The sequence below is a fragment of the Pongo abelii genome, chromosome 6 (genome assembly GCF_028885655.2).
Source record: "Pongo abelii isolate AG06213 chromosome 6, NHGRI_mPonAbe1-v2.0_pri, whole genome shotgun sequence".
In the NCBI taxonomy this organism is placed as follows: domain Eukaryota; kingdom Metazoa; phylum Chordata; class Mammalia; order Primates; family Hominidae; genus Pongo; species Pongo abelii.
The window spans coordinates 63894982-63910536 of NC_071991.2; the positions used below are offsets into that span (position 1 = coordinate 63894982).

The 15555-nt window shown below is 40.6% G+C and overlaps 1 pseudogene; it reads left to right on the forward strand.

Moving 5' to 3' along the window:
* Positions 1-13655: 13655 nt before the first annotated feature.
* On the forward strand, positions 13656-15055 carry LOC100460032 (argininosuccinate synthase-like; annotated as a pseudogene).
* Positions 15056-15555: the final 500 nt, after the last annotated feature.

The window sequence follows — 15555 nt, forward strand, 5'->3', positions numbered from 1 at the left end:
CTAAATGCCCACAAGAGAAAGCAGGAAAGATCTAAAAATGACACCCTAACATCACAATTGAAAGAACTAGAGAAGCAAGAGCAAACACATTCAAAAGCTAGCAGAAGGCAAGAAATAACCAAGATGAGAGCAGAACTGAAGGAGATAGAGACACAAAAAAACCCTTCAAAAAATCAATGAATCCAAGAGCTGGTTTTTTGAAAAGATCAACAAAATTGATAGACTGCTAGCAAGGCTAATAAAGAAAAGAGAGAAGAATCAAATAGATGCAATAAAAAATGACAAAGGGGATATCACCACCAGTCCCACAGAAATACAAACTACCATCAGAGAATACTATAAACACCTCTATGCAAATAAACTAGAAAATCTAGAAGAAATGGATAAATTCCTCGACACATACACCCTTCCAAGCCTAAACCAGGAAGAACTTGAATCCCTGAATAGACCAATAACAGGCTCTGAAATTGAGGCAATAACTAATAGCCTACCAACCAAAAAAGTCCAGGACCAGATGGATTCACAGCCAAATTCTACCAGAGGTACAAGGAGGAACTGGTACCAATCCTTCTGAAACTATTCCAATCAATAGAAAAAGAGGGAATCTTCCCTAGCTCATTTTATGAGGCCAGCATCATCCTGATACCAAAGCCTGGCAGAGACACGACAAAAAAAGAGAATTTCAGACCAATATCCCTGATGAACATCGATGCAAAAATCCTCGATAAAATACTGGCAAACCGAACCCAGAAGCACATCAAAAAGCTTATCCACCATGATCAAGTGGGCTTCATCCCTGGGATGCAAGGCTGGTTCAACATACACAAATCAATAAACGTAATCCAGTATATAAACAGAACCAATGACAAAAACCACATGATTATCTCAATAAATGCAGAAAAGGCCTTTGACAAAATTCAACAACGCTTCATGCTAAAAACTCTCAATAAATTAGGTATTGATGGGATGTATCTCAAAATAATAAGAGCTATTCATGACAAACCCACAACCAATATCATACTGAATGGGCAAGAATTGGAAGCATTCCCTTTGAAAACTGGCACAAGACAGGGATGCCCTCTCTCACCACTCCTATTCAACATAATGTTGGAAGTTCTGGCCAGGGCAATCAGGCAGGAGAAAGAAATAAAGGGTATTCAATTAGGAAAAGAGGAAGTCAAATTGTCCCTGTTTGCAGATGACATGATTGTATATTTAGAAAACCCCATCTTCTCAGCCCAAAATCTCCTTAAGCTGATAAGCAACTTCGGCAAAGTCTCAGGATCAGAATAAATGTGCAAAAATCACAAGCATTCTTATACACCAATAACAGACAGAGTCAAATCATGAGTGAACTCTCATTCACAATTGCTTCAAAGAGAATAAAATACCTAGGAATCTAACTTACAAGGGATGTGAAGGACCTCTTCAAGGAGAACTGCAAACCACTGCTCAATGAAATAAAAGAGTACACAAACAAATGGAAGAACATTCCATGCTCAGGGATAGGAAGAATCAATATCATGAAAATGGCCATACTGCCCAAGGTAACTTATAGATTTAATGCCATCCCCATCAAGCTACCAATGACTTTCTACACAGAACTGGAAAAAACTACTTTAAAGTTCATATGGAACCAAAAAAGAGCCTGCATTGCCAAGACAATCCTAAGCCAAAAGAATAAAGCTGGAGGCATCACGCTAACTGACTTCAAACTATACTACAAGGCTACAGTAACCAAAACAGCATGGTACTGGTACTAAAACAGACATATAGACCAATGGAACAGAACAGAGACCTCAGAAATAATACCACACATCTACAACTATCTGATCTTTGACAAACCTGACAAAAACAAGAAAGGGGGAAAGGATTCCCTATTTAATAAATGTTGCTGGGAAAACTGGCTAGCCATATGTAGAAAGCTGAAACTGGATCCCATCCTCACACCTTACACAAATTAAAGATTTAAATGTTAGACCTAAAACCATAAAAACCCTGGAAGAAAACCTAGGCAATACCATTCAGGACATAGGCATGGGCAAGGACTTCATGTCTAAAACACCAAAAGCAATGGCAACACAAGCCAAAATTGACAAATGGGATCTAATTAAACTAAACAGCTTCTGCACAGCAAAAGAAACTACCATCAGAGTGAACAGGCAACCTACAGAATGGGAGACAATTTTTCAATCTACTCATCTGACAAAGGGCTAATATCCAGAATCTACAAAGAACTCAAACAAATTTACAAGAAAAAAACAAACAACCCCATTAAAAAGTGGGCAAAGGATATGAACAGACACTTCTCAAAAGAAGACATTTATGCAGCTAACAGACACATGAAAAAATGCTCATCATCACTGACTGTTAGAGAAATGCAAATCAAAACCACAATGAGATACCATCTCACACCACTTAGAATGGCAATCATTAAAAAGTCAGGAAACAATATGTGCTGGACAAGATGTGGAGAAATAGGAACACTTTTACACTGTTGGTGAGACTGTAAACTGGTTCAATCATTGTGGAAGACAGTGTGGTGATTCCTCAAGGATCTAGAACTAGAAATACCATTTGACCCAGCCATCCCATTACTGGGTATATACCCAAAGGGTTATAAATCATGCTGCTATAAAGACACATGCACACGTATGTTTATTGCAGCACTATTCACAATAGCAAAGACTTGGAACCAACCCAAATGTCCATCAATGATAGAATGGATTAAGAAAATGTGGCACATATACACCATGGAATACTATGCAGCCATAAAAAAGGATGAGTTCATATCCATTGTAGGGACATGGATGAAGCTGGAAACCATCATTCTCAGCAAACTATCACAGGGACAAAAAATCAAACACTTCATGTTCTCTCTCATAGGTGGAAATTGAACAACGAGAACACTTGGACACAGGAAGGGGAACATCACACACTGGGGCCTGTTGTGGGGTGGGGGGAGTGGGGAGGGATAGCATTAGGAGATATACCTAATGTAAATGACGAGTTAATGGGTGCAGCACACCAACATGGCACATGTATACGTATGTAACAAATTTGCACGTTGTGCACATGTAGCCTAGAACTTAAAGTATATATATAAAAAAAAGATATGCATTACCTTACATACTTTTCTTTTTTTGTGTTTGGTGAGAACATCTAATATCTACTCTTAGCAATGTTCAAGAATAGGATATATTGTTATTAACCATAGTCACAATATTGTATAATTGAGCTCTTGAACTTATTCCTACTATCTAACTGAAATTTTGTATCCTTTGACCAACATCTGCTGCGTTTTTTCAGTCAAAAGCAAGTCATAAATTGGCCAGGTGTGGTGGCTCATGCCTGTAATCCCAGCACTTTGGGAGGCTGAAGCAGGTGGATCACTTGAGGCCAAGAGTTTGAGACCAGCCTGGCCAACACAGTGAAACCCTCTCTCTACAAAAAATATAAAAAAATTAGCCAGGTGTGGTGGTGTATGTCTGTAGTCCCAGCTACTTCGGGGGCTGAGGCATGTGGATCGCTTGAACCCAGGAGGTCAAGGCTACAGTGAGCCAAGATGGCAGGCACCACTACACTCAAGCCTGGGGAACAAAGTGAGACCCTGTCTCAAAAAAAAAAAAAAAAAAAAAGCAAGTCATAACTGGAGCCCAGTTGGAGGATTGGGGAAATAGACTCCACCTCTTGGTGGGAGAGAAATGGCAAAGAATTTGTGGGCACCTTCAATCTACCACAGTATTTATATTTAACATTTTCAATTTATGTACCTAAAAACAAAACAAAACAAAATAAACAAAAAATTCCTTTCTATATTATGGTTGTCTGTAAGGACCACATGCTGTTTTTGGTTTCTTTAACCAAATTGTCTTTCCATGAGACTGATGGGATATGGAAAGGTGGTAAGTTGTTTAAGCTTCTTGATAAAAGTGCTGTCTTTGTTTTCTGTTTTCTGATATTTATACAATTATTCCTCTATTAGTGGCTTTTATAATTGTTGGGAGTGGAAAAATCTTGAATAAACTGTATAGCAGTCTGGGTATATTAAATTTATCCTATCCTGAGACCTATATTTCTTTACTTCTTTGTTTTTAACTCAATAAATATTTATTGAATTAATTAAAAAATTTCTTTAATTCTTGAAGTAGTAACAAACACCGGGAGGTGGAGGCTAGTAATCCCTCTCACTAGCAGGGATCACGCTGCTGCACTCCATCCTGGGCGACAGAGCGAGCTGGGTCTCATAAAAACAAAAAACAATGACCAAGATCCATTCTTCTTAGAAGGGACACACAGTGATATATGCTTTAAATCCTTGCCTGACTAAAAGTCTTGGGACAGGCATAATATCCAGATTTTATGTGGAATTGTTGTTTCTCAAGCTTTTTAAAACATTCTATAGCTTTCACACTTTTTTAAAAAAAATTTATTTCCATAGATTATTGGAGAACAGGTGGTGTTTGGTTACATGAGTAAGTTCTTTAGTGGTGATTTGTGAGATTTTGGTGCACCCATCACCCGAGCAGTATACACTGCACCCTATTTGTCATCTTTTTTTCCTACTCCCTTCCCACACTTTCCCTTGGAATCGCCAAAGTCCATTGTGTTATTCTTATGCCTGTGCATCCTCATAGCTTAGCTCTCACTAAAGAGTGAGAACATATGATGTTTGGTTTTCCATTCCTGAGTAACTTCACCTAGAATAATAGTCTCCAATCTCATCCATTTGCAGTCGCAAATGCCATTAATTTATTCCTTTTTATGGCTGAGTAGTATTCCATTGTATATATATACCACTTTTTCTTTTTTCTTTTTTTTTTTTTTTCTTTTTGAGACAGAGTTTTGCTCTTGTTGCCTAGGCTGGAGTGCAATGGCATGATCTCAGCTCACTGCAAGCTCTGCCTCCCAGGTTCAAGCGATTCTCCTGTCTCAGCCTCCCAAGTAGCTGGGATTACAGGCATGCACCACCACGCCCAGCTAATTTTGTATTTTTAGTAGAGACGGGGTTTCTCCATTTTGAGGCTGGTCTCGAACTCCTGATGTCAGGTGACCTGCCTGCCTCGGCCTCCCAAAGTGCTGGGATTACAGGCGTGAGCCACCACGCCCGGCCTATATATACCACATTTTCTTTATCCACTTGTTGACTGATGAGCATTTGGGTTGGTTTCACGTTTTTGCAGTTGTGAATTGTATAGCTTTCACATTTTTGGATTTTTTCAATTAGTGTTGAAAAAGTGAAATTGGAGCACTCTAATTGCTGTTTCTTTCTGAATTGTAATTATATTTTCCCCCTTTGTTCTTGAATTTAAGTTTTGAAAAATATGACTGTTAATTTAAATGTAGGTTCTTTTAATCAATTTTGCCTGGATCCAGGTGAGTCATTTCAAGTCATGATTTTTCTTCCAGAAACTTTCCTTCTTCTATTATATCCTCTACTATTGGTTCACTCATTATTACTCTGGTTTCTCGCTTTGGAAAATTATTTATGTCTGCTCTCAAATCTGTCTTTCATATTTTTTCTCATCTCTTTTACCTCTGCATTTTTAACTCTGCTTCTGGGAGAGTATCTGAAGTGCATCCTCCACAGTACACATACGAATTTACAGATTATTTCAGTAGTTTATACTGAACATCAAATGTACATTTTTCATCACATTTTCTTTTGCATTATTTTCTTACATTAGTTATATTTGCATCTGTATTTATCACAGCTTGATTTTTTTCTATAATTGCCTGCTCTTTTTTCAAAGAAACTTTCTTTTTTAATCATTTTGAGGAGCCAAGCATAAACACTCTCTTATTTCTACCAGCTTATTATAGGGTAAGTCATGCTCTTCCTCTGAGGCTTTGGGGAAATAGCCCAACTTTGCCTTAAGTGGCAGATTTATTTATTAGCCCTCTTTTCCACAAAGGTGGTTTTCCAGATTACTTGAACTGCAGCAAAATTAATAAATAAATAAAAATTCAACTAGAGACAGAAAGAGGAAAACAAAGAGAAAAATCGAAAATGCCTCCCCTGAAGACTCACTCTTTCACGTTAGTGGACACATCCAAGATAAGAAGTGCTAAGATGAGGAAGAAATTGCCCCTGAAGCTCATGATAAATGGAATTCTCTACACCATAATGATTAGTGTCCTTAACAATATCTGGGAGAGGTACAATGTCATGTTGCTAATGATGGATTAATGGCCTTACCTCAAAGGCAATTCAAGTCTGGAAATATTTAGAATGTACGGAGGGTTACATGGGTTTCATTTACTTCTTTGAGTGATTCCCCCCAAAACTTTACTTTCCTCAATTTTTGCTGAATATTAGGCAGCTGTGATTTTGAAATTGTTCCCTTTGGCAATTATCTGGAGTGTGATTGTTCTCTATTCCCAATTAAATTTGGAACTACGCATTAGTAGAAAGTCAGGCCAGAAGCAAGGTTGACGCTCTGTTGTGAAATTACTGGAGCCTAGGAAAACCTACATGACTGAGAAAAAGGCACATAAATTGATTCTACCTTTATACAGAGAATTACCTAGGAGGCAAGGCATTACTCATGAGCAGAATGAAGCTTCTTAGAAAATAATTTACACCTACTTTTTTTTTTTTTGAGATAGAGTTTCACTCTTGTTGTCCAGGCTGTAGTGCAATGGCGAGATCTCAGCTCACAGCAACCTCCGCCTCCTGGGTTCAAGCGATTTTCCTGCCTCAGCCTCCCTAGTAGCTGGGATTATAGGCATGTGCCACCACACCCGGCTAATTTTGTATTTTTAGTAGAGATGGGGTTTTCTCCATGTTGGTCAGGTTGGTCTCGAACTCCCGACCTCAGGTGATCTGCCCGTCTCGCCCTCCCAAAGTGCTGGGATTACAGGCATGAGCCACTGCGCCTGGCCTTACATCTACTTCTTAATTTAATTTAATTTTTTTGAAGCAGGGTCTCACTCTGTTGCCCAGGCTAGGATGCAGTGGCATGATCTCAGCCCACTACAACCTCTGTATCATGGGCTCAAGCCATTCTCTCAACTCCTGAGTAGCTGAGACTACAGGAGTGCACCACCATGCCCAGCTAATTTTTGCAGTCTTTGAAGAGAATGGGCTTTACCATGTTGCCCAGGCTTACATCTACTTTAATGCACAGACAAATGGAAAAGTCCCAAAGTTCTACTTCTAGACTTTGGGCACAACAATTTTAGCAGGAAAATCATTAAGGCAGGTGTACTCAAATACTCCACAGTAGTCAAAATACCAACTCAGTAGAGTATTCAGAATGCATTGTTTTGAGCAATGCTGCTTCCTGGTGTGTACACAAAAAAAACTGTTGCTAACTAAATACAAAACAAATAAATGAGTTGATTATTAAATATACCTAAGTTAAAACTTCACGAGTATTAAAAAAGTTTTTTTTTGGCTTTAAATTAATTGAGAGCCCTTTGGAGAAATGATCAGATGGGAGAGTCAGATGTTCATTACAGATACACTTTGATCATGACAATGAGATCCAGATCCTATCTTTTGTGTATGCGAAAATTCTTATTTTTTTTTCTGTTGAGGATTCTTTGCAAAGCATATTAGACAACAGCCAAAATGGCCTCACCTAAACTTTTGTAAGTGCTTTGATTTTTTTTTTTTTTCCTTTCTTTTAACTTCGGGTCCTCCTATGGGAGAGGGATAGTGTAATGACAGTAACTAAAAAATTAGAAATTAAAAAAATAAAACACCTCTAGTTGGATCATTAGCTTCTAAGTGTTTATAAACCTTCTGGTTTTGTGTTCTTGGGTACATTTTCCCCAGAAAGATTCCAAAATCATTTGTAAAGAAGCTTTTTCCAAAACTGCCTGGAAATGTCTACTTTTCAACAGAGGGAACTGTCTCTCCTGGGGATTTGAGGTCAAGATAATCCCACTTGGAACAAGTCAGCAGGAAAATCATCTGTGTGCTTTCCCCCACAGTCAAAAATTTGACAGGTGATAGGTGGGTGGGTAGATAGATAGATAGATAGATAGATAGATAGATAGATAGATAGATAATTATGGAGAAAGGATAAAATGAGTTTCATTGTGAAGCTTGAAGGTACAAATCATAAAGGACACTATGCAGCTCCAGGGGGAAGTGGCAATGGGATTGTGCTTAGGAAGATGGAATGAATACAAGATTCTCCTACTGGCACCTCCCTTGAGTCACCGTAGAGCTAACAGTGGAGAGGTGGCTCCCTCAGAGAAGATCCTAAGCTATTTCCCTCAACAGTGCCCTCAATTTGTACCTTCAGGAAATCCTTGACTGTATATTATCACAACAATTTCACTACAGCTGTCCTCATAATAAACAAGAAAAACATTTGTTCCACTGCCCTCCCCAACCAAAATGGTGTTTGTGTGTGTGTTTGTGTTAAAGAATACTATACTCAGCAAATTTTTCATGCCTTTTTTGCACTTTCAAGTGTCAGTGCAAAATATGGTAAAAGGCATCCAAATGCAATCCAATTATCCCTTTGCATTTCCAAAGGAAAGAGCTTTCTGGTGTGAACCTGACCCTTGTGACAAATCAGAATGAAATGGTACACTTTAAAGGGAATATTCTTGGCTGGGAACATATAAGCAAGCCTGCGAGTGCTTGAAGGGGCTGAAGAAGGCTACAGCCCGGGGACTGCTCCCGTATCTGTTGTCATCACTTCTTAAAGGTGTATTTCAACATTGTGAACGTCATTCCTATTATGTGACAAGATGACAAATACTATTCAATATACCACAACACATAAAAGGGAAAAATAACATTTTCTCACCTTAGGAGGGCTTGAAAGGTCCATCTAGCCGAAGACACCTGCTGATATTACTTTGCCAAGACGGTTTCAACCTGGAGAGATGGGTTCAAAGAGCAGAATTTTAACAAAGAAGGAGGGTGAGATAAAATAAGGATTTAGTAAGAAGCCAGCCTGGGAAACACAAGATGAACTTTGACGAAATATTCTAAATCTGAATTCCTAAAGGAGGCTTTTCTCATTGCCCTTTTTAACATCCATATTGAAACAGGTGAATAGGTGAAAATGGTTTCCAACAATCAAAGCAGAATGTCTCAAAATATAAAAAAGTGAAGGAATTTTCTAATAAACATAGGCCTCCAAACATTGTGTTTTCAGTTCTGACCCTGCTTGGGTATCACTTACAAACAGACAGATTTTTTAATTGTTTCTTTGGGTTGCAACTAGATAAAAAGCTTATGTCTATATGAGCTATAATCATTCTGTAAACCGGCTCCGCTTGTGGATTCGGGCTCACACAGCAGATCTGCTGTCAGTCAGTCATGCAGGCCTGACTGAATAGTTTTTCACACGCTGATCAATCAGATATCATCCTGAATGGTTGTTTTCTCCTACTCTGGGTTGTTTGTTTAAGTTCAACAAGTGTCAGGGGAATTTAATAGACCATGTGGTGGCAATATCAGCTAAGTGAGTGATTCTTTGATGTTCCCTGTTCTTACAAGAACAGGGGATAAGATTGAATGTTTACAGACTTCAGAATAAATTTTGGGGCATGGGGTGGTGAAATTGTATTCTGGTAAAAACTGGGCATGATTAAGAAGTTTTTTGTTTTGTTTTGTTTTGTTTTGTTTTTTTCTGAGAAGGAGTCTTGCTCTGTTACCCAGGCTGGAGTGCAGAGGCATGATCTCGGCTTGCTGCAACCTCACGCTCCCAGGTTCAAGCAATTCTCCTGCCTCAGCCTCCCAAGTAGCTGTGATGACACGTGCATACCACCACATACAGCTAACTTTGTATTTTTAGTAGAGACGGGGTTTTGACATGTTGGCCAGGCTGGTCTCAAACTCCTGCCTCAGTTGATCCGCCTACCTCAGCCTCCCAAAGTGCTGGGATTATAGGCATGAGCCACCACGCCTGGTCAGGAGTTTTTATTTAATTTAAAATGTATTACCTTAGTTCCTAGGCATTACCCACCTCTGAAGATCATTTACAGCAGGACAATATTCATATGTATAGAATTATTAGATCTGGGATGCTTGGAGGGACAAGGGATTAACACCAAGCTCTGGAAGCCCGATTTTGTGATTCCATGAAGTTTACATAAGGGGTGAGAACAAGGGTCCACATTTCAGAGCATCAGGTTTTGCCTATACAACTGTAAAAAATTCATGTGTCTTCAGAGCTTCCTCTATATATAGGTCTCACATTGTTGGCTCTGTATTACTTCTTTGTGATGTTATTAAACCCCATAAAATGGTTTGGGATTTCAAAGCTAAAAATAAAAGGCTCAGAGAACTACTAATTAAGTGCACAGTTTCATGTTCATGCTGTCAGGTTCACATCCTGTATCCACCCATCATCTATTAATGATTTAGACCTTGGACAAGTTACTTAACCTCTCTGAAGCTCAGTGTTTGCAGCAGTAAAAAGGGGATAATAACAGGTATGTCTCAGAGGAGTGGTGTGAGGATTAATTGGACTGATGCCTGTATAGGTCCTAGCACAGTGCCTGCCACATAGTGCTCACTCAATAAACAATAACCACTCTTTTAGGATGTGACACAAGTAATCTTTGGGAAACAGGGCCTGCTGAGGAGATGCTATGTCCATATGAACTGAATAAAACCAACTTGATTACAGGCCTGATTACCCAATTTCCACATTTCCTTTTGCTTGCCTTTCCTTTAATTCTCTATCCATTCATTTCTATCCATATCATTGTATAATTCTCAACATAACCTAGTGCAGGATAATTCTGCTAGAGAAAAGGCAAACAGAGTGAGATGGGCTCCACACGAAGCTTAGTAGAGTGAACAGATAAAAGGAAACCCATCATCTGGTTTATTATAGAATGGTTAGTAGGGGGATTGGTGGAAGCAGACCATTGAAATATATTTTTATATGATGTGAGATATTAACATGATTTTGTTGGCCATAATAGCATGGACCATCAAGGAGTGAAGTTAATCTTCTGGGCATCTTTTCACACAGGCATGGGTGTGCTTGTGCCTAACCCCCCCAGGCACACACACATATGTATTTGTGTGCATATCCACACACCTCCATGTGCACATATGCAGAACATCCTTCTGATATTAGTGCCCTTTCATTTGCAATAAATTCTGCCTTCAATCCTGTATGACATAGCTGGCAAAAGATCACAGTTACTACATAAGTGTTTGAGGCACTGACGGCAGCCCTTGGACTCAAACATTGATTTGCAAGTGTTCTGCCATCCTCTATAAAGAAAAGACCGTGTCCTCGGCATCAGTGATAGAGAAATCTTCAAAGGAGAGGTTGGTTAAAAATGAGAATTTTAGAAAAAAATAAAAATAAAAAAATAAAAACACTTGCTATTCCACTGTCACTGCCTGAGATGGGAAGATGTGGAGTCAATTTAGTGAGCTTCAATTGTAGCTGACTTTGGAAGAAATAATATGCTCATGTCTCTTTAGATGCATATTGAAGAGGGAGCTATGTGAAGGGCTGCGATTTTGCAGATTGCAACCTGATCAGACTTCCAAACACAGACTATCATCTAAAAACAGGGAGAGAGAAATCCCTGTATCTTAGAGGACCAGTGATTTAAGGGTTTCCCAATTCATTTCTAAAATGTATGTGGGAAGCTCTCTATTTTCATAATTTTCTTGTCAAGCTTGACACCAGGAAGAGGTGTGAAAAGGGCCAAGCTTTACTGGCAGGCAAGGTCAGACACTTCCTTTACAGGGAGATTTCAGAGGCATCAGAAGGGCCTCTTATTCCCTAGATCCCATACACACTACTTGATACCTAAAACGGAACCACAGAATCTACATTTAAAGTCATTTTCTTGGAAGTCACAAGTTTGGAAGGGAGGAAGTCCAGTCTCCAAGGTGAAGAGTGGCTGGGGAGGGAACAGTGTATACAAATATCTTCCTCAGGCATAGAAGTGGCCAAAAGACAGATTAAAAAAAAAAAATCCTCCACATGACTGATCACCAGAGAGATGCAAATCAAAACCACAGTGAGATACCATCTCAAAATGCTTACTATTAAAAAGTCAGAAAATAAAAGATATTGATGAAGATGCAGAGAGAAGGGAATGCTTATATACTTTTGGTGGGAATATAAATTAGTTCAACTCCTGTGGGAAACAGTATGAAGATTTCTCAAAGAACTAAAAACAGATCTAATATTCAGAGCAGTTTCACTGCAGGGTATCTACTCAAAGAAAAAGAAATCGTTTTATCAAAAAGACACCTATACTCATATGTTTATTGCAGCACTATTCACAAAGACATAGACTCAAAACCTAAGTGTTCATCAACAGTTGATTGGATAAAGAAAATGTGGCACATATACATATGGAATAATATGCAGCCATAAAAATAATGAAATCCTGTCCTTTGCAGCAGCATGGAAGTAGCTGGAAGCAATTATCCTAAATAAAATGACTCAGAAACAGAAAATCAAATGCCACATGTTCTCACTTAAAAGTGGGAGCAAAACAATGGGTACATATGAACATAAAGATGGAAATAATAGACACTAATGACTCCAAAAGAGGGAAAGGTGGGAAGGGGATAGTGGGTGAAAATTATCTATTGAGTACAATGTCCACTATTTGGGTGCTGGGTTCACTACAAGCCTAAACCTCATCATTACACAGTATTTCCATATAACGAACCTGCACGTGTACTCCCTGAATCTAAAATAAAATAAGTTGAGCGACAAAAGTCTTCCTTATCACAGTTCTGCATAGAGCTGGCCTGCAGAGGTATTAACGGTGAGCAATCTTCAGAGAATGAAAGTGGAAGGCCACTGAGTGGGTGCACTGACAATGAGCATTAAATTGCAAAAGAGAAATGCAACTGAAGGTAAAGTTGGTTGGCTCTATATTATGGGAGAACTTTGAAGAGACATCCCACACGCAACCTGACTCCCTGACACTACCATATAATAATTTTCCCTCCTGGAGGAAATGGATACAATAAACCGATTGTGAGTATCTCAGGAAGAGTATCCCAAGGGCTCCTCTATGAAAGGATTTATCTGGTTGCAATAAAAGAGAACGTGTAGCATCATTAAACACCCAATAAAAGCCCTCCTTCTTCTTGAAATCACACAATTTTGCCTTTTATATTTATATAAAAGAATAGACTGACACTTATTCAACCATGTTACAAGTGAGGCATAAGAATGCTGTATATGGCTGTCACCATGGCCTTTATTTCTACCTTGAATTGAACAAAAAGAGAGATGAGAAAATTGTTTCCTAGATTATCTAGTGGTGACAACAGGGACTTAGCTATAGGTCTTGAGCAAAATCCTTTGGGACTCAGCAACATGGTCCAGTGTCCTACATGAGCTTTGATGCCTGTGACTCTCCATACAGCTGAAAAATCCCACTTCCTGGCAGAGGACAGGGAAAGGTTTCAGGAACATCTGGCTTTGCAACTGATAAGGGATGAAGAGAGAATAAAATTCTCGAACTGGTTTCAGCTTCTTTGCCTCATTATATCTGTCAGAAGGGAATATTTTCTGTGAAGTTTTACTACGTGGCATGGCCAACTGAGCCTGGAAACCCTGTTTACTAGGTGAGCCTGGAAAGCCTGTTTACTAGGTGAGCCTGGAAAGCCTGTTTACTAGGTGAGCCTGGAAACCCTGTTTACTAGGTGAGCCTGGAAAGCCACCGTCTTGGGAGTCTTGGCCATGGTATCAGAGAATAGTTGGCAGGTAAAAAAAATTGCATATAGCCCTGCTCTGTCGCCTGCCGCCTCTGCCCGGGCCCGAGTCGTTCACTGCACTGTGAAGACAGATTCCAGACGCCGGGAACTCGTGCCTCCAAGCCCAGACGCTGTGTCCAGCAAAGGCTCCGTGGTTCTGGCCTACGTTGGCAGCCTGGATACCTCGTGTATCCTCGTGTGCCTGAAGGAACAAGGCTATGATGTCATTGCCTACCTGGCCAACACTGGCCAGAAGGAAGACTTCGAGGAAGCCAGGAAGAAGGCACCGAAGCTTGGGACCAAAAAGGTGTTCACTGAGGGTGTCAGCAGGGAGTTTGCGGAGGAGTTCATCTGGCCAGCCATCTAGTCCAGCGCACTGTATGAGGACCGCTACCTCCTGGGCACCTCCCTCACCAGGCCCTGCATTGCGCGCAAACAAGTGGAAATCGCCCACGGGGAGGGGGCCAAGTAGGTGTCTCACGGCGCCTGGGAAAGGGGAACAATCAGGTCTGGTTTGAGCTCACCTGCTACTCCCTGGCCCCCCAGATAAAGGTCATTGTTCCCTGGAGGATGCCCGAATTCTACAACCAGTTCAAGGGCTGCAGTGACCTGATGGAATACACAAAACAACACAGGATTCCCATCCCGGTCACTCCCAAGAACCCGTGGAACATGGACGAGAACCTCATGCATATCAGCTATGAGCTGGAATCCTAGAGGACTCCCAAGAACCAAGCGCCTCCAGGTCTCTACACGAAGACCCAGGACCGGCCAAAGCCCCCAACACCCCTGACATTCTCGAGATCGAGTTCAAAAAAGGGGTTCTCTTGAAGGTTACCAACGTCAAGGATGGCACCACCCACCAGACCTCCTTGGCGCTCTTCATGTACCTGAATGAAGTCGCGGGAAAGCACTCCGTGGGCCGTATTAACACCGTGGAGAACCGCTTCATTGGAATGAAGTCCCGAGGTATCTACGAGACCCCAGCAGGCACCATCCTTTACCACGGCTCATTTAGACATCGAGGCCTTCACCATGGACTGGGAAGTGCGCAAAATCAAACAAGGCCTGCACTTGAAATGTGCTGAACTGGTGTATGCTGGTTTCTGGCACAGCCCTGAGTGTGAATTTGGCCGCCACTCCATCGCCAAGTCCCAGGAGCGAGTGGAAAGGAAAGTACAGGTGTCCCTCTTCAAGGACCAGGTGTACATCCTCGGCTGGGAGTCCCCACTGTCTCTCTACAACGAGGAGCTGGTGAGCATGAACGTGCGTGGTGATTATGAGCCAATTGATGCCACCGGTTTCATCAACATCAATTCCCTCAGGCTGAAGGAATATCATCATCTCCAGAGCAAGGTCACTGCCAAACAGAACCCTGTACAGTGAGAAGCTGGGGCTTCCTCAATTTGCAGATCCCCCAAGTACAGGCGCTAATTGTTGTGATAATTTGTAATTGTGACTTGTTCTCCCCTGCAGGCAGAGTAGCGGGGCTGCCAGGCCCCAGTTTTGTACCCTGGACCCCCTGAAGCCAGCAAACCTAGTCATCAAAGGGAAGGGTGGGGGGCAGCTGCAGTGGGGAGCTCTAAAATCACAATTAAAAGAAAAAAATTGCATATAAACTTAGGGATCGGGCACTCACCTTCTAACCATGAATATACCCACCACTTGTAACTCTATTGAATAATACAAATGTAAGTTACCATGCACATATAGAGAAAAAAATGGTGGAAAAATTCCTTAAGAGTATGAGCAATAACAGCCAGTAGTACACCTAAAAAAAAGCTAGTGTTACTATGGTTAAGCATTGGTTTGGAGGTGGTCACTGAACTCTATTGCTTTCCAAGTTCTTCCAGCTTGGTCTAAGTGAGTGCATAGTTGCATGTCTA